The sequence below is a fragment of the Corvus moneduloides genome, chromosome 1 (assembly GCF_009650955.1).
Source record: "Corvus moneduloides isolate bCorMon1 chromosome 1, bCorMon1.pri, whole genome shotgun sequence".
Classification (NCBI taxonomy): domain Eukaryota; kingdom Metazoa; phylum Chordata; class Aves; order Passeriformes; family Corvidae; genus Corvus; species Corvus moneduloides.
The window spans coordinates 126886412-126895796 of record NC_045476.1 but is presented as its reverse complement, the minus strand read 5'-3'; positions in this window follow the sequence as shown (position 1 = coordinate 126895796).

Genomic DNA, 9385 nt, shown 5'->3' with positions numbered 1-9385 from the left:
ACCAAGGATGAAGCACCGACAACAGTCTTTGTTTTCTTGTTTCCATCTGTGATAGTCATAAATGAGGAAGGCACTGTACAGGTTACAATGTGTGTTTGCTTTGGTCATGCCAGCAAGTCAGGGTTAAGATGAGTGAGATCCATGATCTGGCACGGATGTGCCCAGAGCACAGGTACCCATGCCCAGGGCCTGAGCTTAAATGCACTTAAATGTGGCTGCTGAGACAAGGGGCAGGAGCTTTCAAGAAGGTTGCCCACAGCTCCTTCTCACAGAGCAGGGCTCACCCCAGGGGCAGTGTCAGAGCTCACTTGTGCACGGGCAGCCAAACCCCCATGAAAGTGGGAAGGGGCTGCAGCACTAACAGGGCTCTCCGGACTCTGAAAGCTGTAAGCAAAGAAACTTCTGTCTATTCCTTATAATGCCTGGTATCTTCCACATGTTCTCCAGCCAGAAGCAAACTATAGGAACCCGAAATTGTCTAGCAATCACCTAACAGCAAGTTTAAAAGTGTGTTTTAAAGAAGGCTTCCTCTCTGCTCTGTGTTGTACAATATGGTTTTTCATTACACAGACAGAACTCCTATTACAGTTTTCAGAATTAATGCTAAAGAGAGAAGAGTCTGTGACCATACTCATAGCTTGCTGAGTCTGGTATATGAGCCTAACCAGCTTTCTTGTTGCTGTGTGGGAAGGACATCCACTGATCAGCAAGGTAACCCTGTGTATCTTGCAGACTATATTACTAAGAAGGAAAAGTTTGAAATGGTTTCCTTGGAGTATTCTGCTCTTCCCACTAGATGGCCTCTGAGAACCAGTATTTTCTGCAATTTTGTAATCGGGTGTGGTGGTGTCCCTAAAGTTGAGTAAGATATTTACTGTACCATGGTATGTAGTTATGTGCCAGGGTATTTGGGATGTGGGGGAAGAAAAAGGGAGGAGACAATAGGGCTGGAATCTTACTGGCACAACTGGGCATATTGGCAGGACTGTAGGAGAGAGTCTATGAGCATTCAATTAATTCAGCTGGGATTAAATCTTGTTTCCAGTGAATATTTAAACCATTCAGGCATTAGCTGGAGGTGGCTGGAATTACACCTGTTTTTTCAGGTGGTTGTTCCACCCCTTTAGCTATAGAATCTGTCTTGGTTCCGTTTTCTATAAATATGAAACTAGCTCATGCAGAACAGGATGGACAGCTTAGATGGGAAGAACCGAGAACTTGATCTCAGAAAACCTTTGCCTGGGAGGCAGGAAAGACCAGTTTGAATTCCTTCAGGTAAAGAAGAAATTACAGGGAAGAAACATCCTGAGTAAGTGCTGTAAATACGGAGTTTAAGAGGAAGAGCTTAACCCACAAGGTTCATTGTGGGGAAAAGCCAATCACAAAACAACTCGCCCAAACCCCCCACCGCTTTTGGGCTGACAAGCTATACAAAATTCCCTGGCAAAGTAGTGAATCCAAAGCAGAGATTACTGTTCAAGCACTTCTATGCTGAATAGCTTGTTTTCAGGTTAATTTTTAACCCTTTGCCCTTTAGCATCAGTGCCACCTTATTCATTGCTGTGGATGCTGCTCACCCAAACAATATTGAAAGCTGGACTGTACTGGGAAGATTTCTATAGAAATTGGTGGCCTGTTAGGAGCATGATGGTTCTTTCATTGGAACAGTGAGGAAAGTATGGGGACGGTTTGGATAACTTCCCAGTTGTGTGTCATCCCCACATTGCCCTTATGAGTCAGGAGCCCTGAGAGAGAAATGGCCATGTGTGTAATCAGGTGGCTGAAGTCTGCATGCCAGTGCTCACTCAGGAATGTTTGAGTTTGAGGTGGGAAAGTGTACACAAGATTTCAGTCACTTTTATCACAGTAAATAACATTTTATCTGGGGTTGTGAGGGGTTTTTTGTTTTTTTTTTTTCTTCTGAGGAGTTCCCATTTATGTATCTGGTGATGGTGTTACCAGAAAAGCTATGGGAATTGGCTAGGGTCCAAGTCCCATTAAGGTTTCTAAATGCCTTTTCAAATTATTATGCTTTGAGTACTTACAGGGAAGACAGATTGACAGATACTGTGATTGATTACCTTCCCTTATTAGCCTTGTGTCTTTCCCCAGGGCAGGCCTCTTCTCTAATCCACTGCTTATTTATAGGGCAAATAGTGCCCAGGGCCACCTGTTGATAAGGATACTGTTCCAGCTTTCATCACTTCCTCATTGTGTTTATATCTGTTTCATAATGTAAGCAGTATGTTTTAAGAGCCAGCCTTCTCTGTCAGTTCTTGTATAACCAAAAAATTTTCCAAAACCCTTTCTTGCAACAAAAGTCTAGACCATTTAAAAATAGCTGTCACTATTTGGAGGAGCACTCGAACAAAGCATTTGCTCCAGACTTAAGAAAAAAACCCTCCGATGCTCTGATTTTCAGAAATCTAGTGAACAAGCATCCCTTGCAATTGAGCTTTCAGTAAACTGAAAAGCAAAAAGCAGAAAACCAAAAAGGTTGAAAGGAGTAAATTCTAGCAGTTGTTGCTACTAAGCATCAAAACCATTGGGTTGAATACTGTGGGCTGGTTTTGGCTGGGGTAGAGTTAATTCTTTTCACATAGTTTGGATGGGACTGTGGTTTGGATTGGTGCTGATACAGGGTTGGTAATTCAGGGATGTTTTAGTCACTGCAGAGTAGGGCTCACACAACCTCCAGGCCTTTTTGCTTCTCATCCCACCCACCAGCAACGAGGGCTGGGGGTGCACAAGGACTCGGGAGGGGACACAGCCAAGACAGGTGACCCCAACTGACCACAGCGATATTCCACGACATATGGCACCATTCTCAGCATATAGATGTGGGGGAAGAAGGAAGGAAGGAGATGACATTTGGAGTGATGGCATTTGCCTTCCCAAGTGGCTGTTAGACACGATGGAGCCTGGCTTTTCCCGAGATGGCTGAACACCTGCCCGCTCCTGGGAAAGGGTGGATGAGTTCTTAGGGTTGCTTTGCTAACGTGCAGATTTCGCTTTACCTGTTGTCTTTATCTCAACCTATGAGTTTTCTCACTTTTATTCTTCTGATTCTCTCCACCACCCGTCTGTGGGAGGAGTGAGTGGCTGTGTGGATCTTTGTTGCCAGCTGGGCTTGAATCACAGCAGCTTGTGACTCTGCAGCTCCCAAGCTTCCCCTGATGATCTCTTTCACTCTGTGTATACAAGTTCAAGAGCTGATGTTATTTGTGTGTAGTTTCTTGCAATTTTCCTGAAGAATATATCAGCAAGACCAGAAAGACTAAAATAGCAATTTTCTAGCTAGAAGCACATTAGGAAATTAATTTCTCCCTGTGACTTCTTGAGGCACCAATATAAACTGGTTATAATGACCTTAATACAACTGCAGAAGTGGAAGTTGGAACTTCATATCTCTGTACTTGACCAGGATTTACTCAGCAGCTCTTGCACTAATAACTCCTAAGGACCTGCTTTTTCAAAAGACAATGGGACATATTATTGTATTAATTACTAATTGTTAATATATTATTAGGTTTAATTAATAATAAGGTTGTTAGTGTTATAGAGGAGACATAAGCTGAAGTGAGGAGAGTACAGACAATTTCTGAGATTTTTCCAAAGGGACCATGTCAGAATGGAAGTACTCCAAAGTTTTTGGCCAAACCCATTCTCACCCTGGATGGAGTTAGTCCTTTCCATCCTTATAGGCTTCTAGCCTAGCTAGCATTTAAACTGTTGTACCACCCATGGAGGCCATTTGCAGGATCTAAAAGCAGATCTAACCATGTCTTGGACTTCCTGAGGAAAAGAGAGAAACCTGAGTGACCTATTATCTGCTTTGCTTTAATCTGAGGTATTTGTACTGATTATTAACGTTTGCAAGAAGCATCTCAGTCTACCACTTCAACAAAAAATACCAGTAATTCTTTTGTTTCTGGAGTTACCACCAAAACAGTTTTTTATGTTCTTTATGCCACTAAGCTGAACACAACAAAATTTTCCTCTTTCTAGGAACAGAAGCTAGTTCACTGTTCATCCCTAGGCTCTTAAACTTTGCTTAAGTTTCTCATCAAACTCAGGATGAGTTTTTTCCCATCCCTGTAGTTTTCCTGCTTTGGTTCTTGCAGACTGTGCTACCTTGTGGCTCCTTAGGGAGTTTAATTACTGTACAAGAACTTCAAGGCAGCAATTATTACTTCTTCCAGCAACAGCTGCCATAGTCTTCCCAAATTACTGTTCTGCTTCAGATGCTTGCAAGTGAGAGAACTGGCTCCATGAACACATGAGATGTTTGAGCAAGCCCAGTAGCTCCCTGGCCGGTGTGTGTCAGCTGTAGCTGAAGCTCAAGACATCCCAGCCCGTAATAACATAAATGTCTTTCATGTCCTTTTATTCTTAACTATCAAGACCCTTGCCCTCCCTTACCTGCATTTGCAAGGTTTCCCTAAGAAATCTGTTCAGAATCCGTCAGCAGTTTTCTCTTTGTTTTCTACACCTGCGGAGTCAGGCACATGAAAGGAATTAATCTGGACTAATCTCCAACTGTTTTAACAAAAAGCAAAACTTGAGGTGAGAATACACTGTAGTTTTTAAGATATGCTTAAAAATGAGTGGGGAAAAATTATGGTACAGATGAAATATGTATCTTTATACATTAATTTTATTTTAAGAGTAGTTGAATTGCATCACATCAGTGGGGCAATACCAGTCCAGACAATAACATCTGTTCGAACAACAGGGCTAGATGGGCATCTTTTGTTCTCCCAAATTTCTCAGTTGAGCATTTTATTGCTGAGTCCAGGCTATTTTATAATATACTACCCTTTTGGCAGCCATTCCTACAATGTCTCAGCATAGATGGTGATGGTCACACTATGACTTTGGTGCTTAACCCAGTGATGTCTCCCTCTGAGGCTTGGCTGCTTGAATTGCATGGGGCAAGAATACATGTCATGTGCCAGGTGAGGTTTGACAAGTCAGGGTTTCACAAAACACACCAAATCTGCCATGTCTCACTCATGTTTACACAAATTAGGAGAGTTTTGTTTTCCCAAGAGCAGAGCAAGCCCGAGGCTCATACCCTGCACTGCCACACCAGTGAGTGTAGACACATGCACAAACCTTGCCATGAATTTGTGCTGTTCAAAAGGACTTAAAGTGACATTCAGGAAGGTTACAAGGTGCCAAATAATGTTCTTAATTTCATTCTTTATGAGAGATAAAATTAATAGCTATGTAACACAATGAAATGTCTTCTATGTAGAAATTATATCCAAGGAGGACGGTGGTGACCATGATAAACCTCCTGGGCACTCGCTGAAACTAAATGCTCATCCATGCAGTGGCATTGCTAACAAAGCCTATGTATATTTTGAATTCCCAACCTATCTGGTTTCTGGATGACAGGAAGCAGATGTCTCGTGGGATCAGTTGTCCCCAGGTTGAGGAGTGGGAGCATGTTTATACAATGCCATTTGGGTTAGGGTTTACCGTGGGAAGAAAAAAAATCCTGTTAAAAACCAAACCAAAACCAAAACTGTCTTCAGAAGAGAGCTTGACTGTCCTGCTCTCAGTTACAAGACAGATGACTCCATATGGTGAAAGAAGGTCTAGATTGGCTTTTTTCTTAGGAGCTTTGCTGCAGCCTCTAAATCACTACCACACATCATTTTTATTTATTTAGCACAGTTTATCTCCTGCTAAGCTGGCCACGACTTCAGTGCAAGTTTTTTTAATTCATGGCCATAATGTTGAAGAATATAACACAGACAGATGGATGATTAATTGTACGAGAAGCAATTAAAAAGAAAAATTATCTCATACTTTCATGAGTAGCAGGATTTTTGGTAGTTATCTTGTTCTCTGTGTCCTGTAGAACTTCCTGATAAATTATCATCTAGATACCAAGACTTCAAACCAGACAAGAAAAATTAAAGAGCTTCATTTGTGCAATTTGAAATTAGACAGTAGCACTAAAAAATAAAGGCAATTAAAAATTGGGATGTCTCAGCTGCCTGATTAAACATCTAACAAGATGCATGCCTGACACTCCTCTCCAATCTTTATTTATTTGTTTATTATTAAAAAGCTCCTCAGATGTGTATAAGCCATCTGCTGTTCTCAGATTCTCTGAGCCTTGGTATATTATGCATCTGCAGAGCATTTTGATGCCATTAACTATGGAAATCTGAGAACAAAAACTTCCAGTAGAAAAAGCTGATGCTTTCTAGACATTTCTGATTAAGGCCCAATCTTTCCTCTTTTGTCCCCAACAGCTCTATTCTGATCATTACAGCTAAGCTGCAGACTGCTTTGGTGTGGTAAATAACACTGGCCAAGTGACAGCAGCCAGGCTGCATCCTTCTCAATGTGTTTGGGACACTTATCCTGGTTATTTCCTAAGCTCACTGCGGAAGCTTCCACCTGGAGATGGGGCCCTGGTTCAGCCACAGGACTACAGAGCAGCTTGGAACCTAGATCATGGTGTGGTGAGTGTCATGGTCTAACAGTGCCAGGGTGGGCAGGAGAGCATGACTGTCTGTGGGGAGTTTCAGATGGAGGAGGAAGCTCTGTCTGCTGCTGTCAGACAGCCCAGGCAGGGACTCACTCAGGTGATCATCCCAGCTGGTTCCCAGCTGGTTCCCAGCTACACAGCCCCTATCACAACTACAGTAAGCTGAACCATGCCTTAGCACTGCCCCTTCCCCTCTTGCAAGGGCAAGGAAAGCCCACAAGCCTTCCTGGGCACAAGCATGGTTCCAGTGAGGTGTGGAAGGAAGCCCAGCCTCGGTCAGCTTCATCCAGACCTGCCATGCAGCTGGCAGTGAGCTGCCATCCTCTCTCTGACTCCGTTTGCCTTCCTACCTACTATGCTTTCTGCTGAAAGCTGTTGTACGTTTCTACAGTAACGAGCTGAGATTTGCTGGGATAGCTGCTGTATCACAGCAAACATATGGAAATGAGAAGAAATACATCAGCACCATGAAAGAAACTGGCCCTTAGCTCCTGGATGGAAGCTGAAGCAAGACATGGCAATTGCAGTCCATTAACGTTGTGTTACTTCAGTCAATTCCCACTTGACTTGTATTTTTGATTTGAACACGTACCTGTGGCTTTCAGTCATCTGCCTGCCTGTCAGTGTTTGAAAAATATAAATCCCAGCCTTGTGGATGAGGATGGGGATGGAATTGTTGAAACTGTGAAATTGACCTTTGGTGTTACTAATCTCCTTCCACCAGTAAAATTCCAGGAGAATTCCTTAACTCTGTGAGCTGCTATGTAGAAGCAATGCTGTGGGCCTCTTCAAGCCCCCTGAGGGAAAAGGTGGTGGTGAGGACGTACCACTCTGATAAGTGAGATGTAATTCCACCATACCAGGCCCCATCACACCATAGAAATGTCTTTCTCTGAGGCATTGACCTGTGCTCACCTTCCCCCCTCCATCAGTCAACCCCCTTAGCTCATGGAGGAGAAATCACTGGTGCCACGCAGCAAAGATTTTGTTTCACTAAGGAAGAAGGTGAGACTGGAGCATGTTACTTCTCATTTGTGAAGTATGAAACCAATTTTCACATCAAACCCTCTGTGACTTGGGCTTCTCTTTACCTACAGCTGCACCAGGACTTCCCACTCACCTTGCAGGAGTAGCCAGGACCTGGTGCAGATATGTGAAGCAGAGTGAGCTAGATACATCTGAAGAGGTGGATGAGAGTTACAGAAGCTGACAGGTATAAAGAACAGCTGTGGAGATTATCCAAACGTCTTGCTGGGTCCAGGTTTTGATTTTTAGTACTGTCACTAGGGCTGGTTTCAAAGGCAGGCAACTTCCTATGGCTGTCTGCAGGGTTGCCCAAATAAGCACATGCTGTATAGCATTATTCATGATGTGCCTTGTAGCACCAGACTTTACTGTACCAACAGTCTGTATATTCATACTGAACAAATCAAGGGTTGTTTGTTTGCAGCTGGATCAAAGCTAATACTCACTACGAGCCAAACCACCCAAAAGATTATGAGATTACTAGAAATCTGGGAAATATTCCTAGTCCTCAGATTGAGAACCCAAGTGGTACCAAGCAGGTGCAATTTCTGGACGGGGGGAAATGACCATGAAGTAGCCCTACACTAAGGATCTCCCTAATTTAAATTCTGTTTTGCCATGTCAGTTTTTGCACTGTATTTTTCTTGTACACCTCTTTATTGCAGTGGGGGTTTTGGCAAAGTCTTTTTGTCTGCTTTGTAAAAACATTTAATAAATTCTTCTGGGTTTTGTTTGATTTTGCAAAAATAATAACAGCAAACCAACATAGCACTGAGTTTTGAGGAGGGCAATGGGATGTCATGAGATGTAACTGCAGGAGGCACACAGAGTACTACTGCTCACTTTTTGACTAAGTACTGAAGTGGAAGCAAAGTCTGGGAGTCTGAGGACTGTGTCATATTTCCTTAGAGTGTTTTTAATCTGTTTTAAGTGTTTGAAAGCACTCTTAACTACAATGAAGAAAATGAAGAATAGTATCTTTCTACTTGAATCTTTCAATCTATTCCATGGATGGTTTTATGGCTTATGGTGTTTTTTGTTTGTTTGGGGTTTTGGTGCTGTGTTTATTTGTTAGTTAGTTTTGGTAGGTTTGTTTGTTTGGTTGGTTGGTTTTTTGTTGGGATTTTTTTTTTAACATCTCTTACTTTTCCCCTGAGGGAAAAAGAGATGTAGGTAAAAACCCAGTCCTGTAAATGGTGTGTTATTTTTAGCTCTGCTATGCTTAATTAGTTTATGCAGCTGGAAATGAAAAAGAAAATGCCATGCCCTACAGCAATCTGTTCATGTATAGCACCTAATATCTAAAATCCCTTCATTTGTCTCTAAAGAATACCCATTAAAGTTGTGTGTGAAGAAAACAGCACAATCTGTTGTATATAATCCTCATACTTAAAAAACTATTTGTACTTTTTATGTAAGTGGACAGCTTCACAGTCAACCTGCACACACCCATAACATGCCTGGAAATAGGCATCAGAAGCCTAAATGCAATGGAGGAATCCCACCCTCTCTGGTGGCTTCCTGCATAGCTCTTTCTATCCTGTTGTGTTTGCTCCTCTCACAGCCCATGGAATTAATCTTTCTTTGACTGGCATATTTTTTCTAAATTGCTTCTTCTCTCTGAGTATGGAATATTCCCCTTTTACATCTTTCAAAATTCTTGTCCCTGGCCTGTGCCAGCCTTGCCAGGACTCTGAGCCAGCCTGACTGAAAACCATGCTGAGGAGACAGTGACAGTGCCACAGCAGTGGTGGGCAAGGGTTTGTGCTGAGGCCCTGTCCAGCACCAGGGCACTGGGTGATGCAGAGCCTGAGCAGCTGCTGTGCCCTCAACTTTACCAACCGCAGC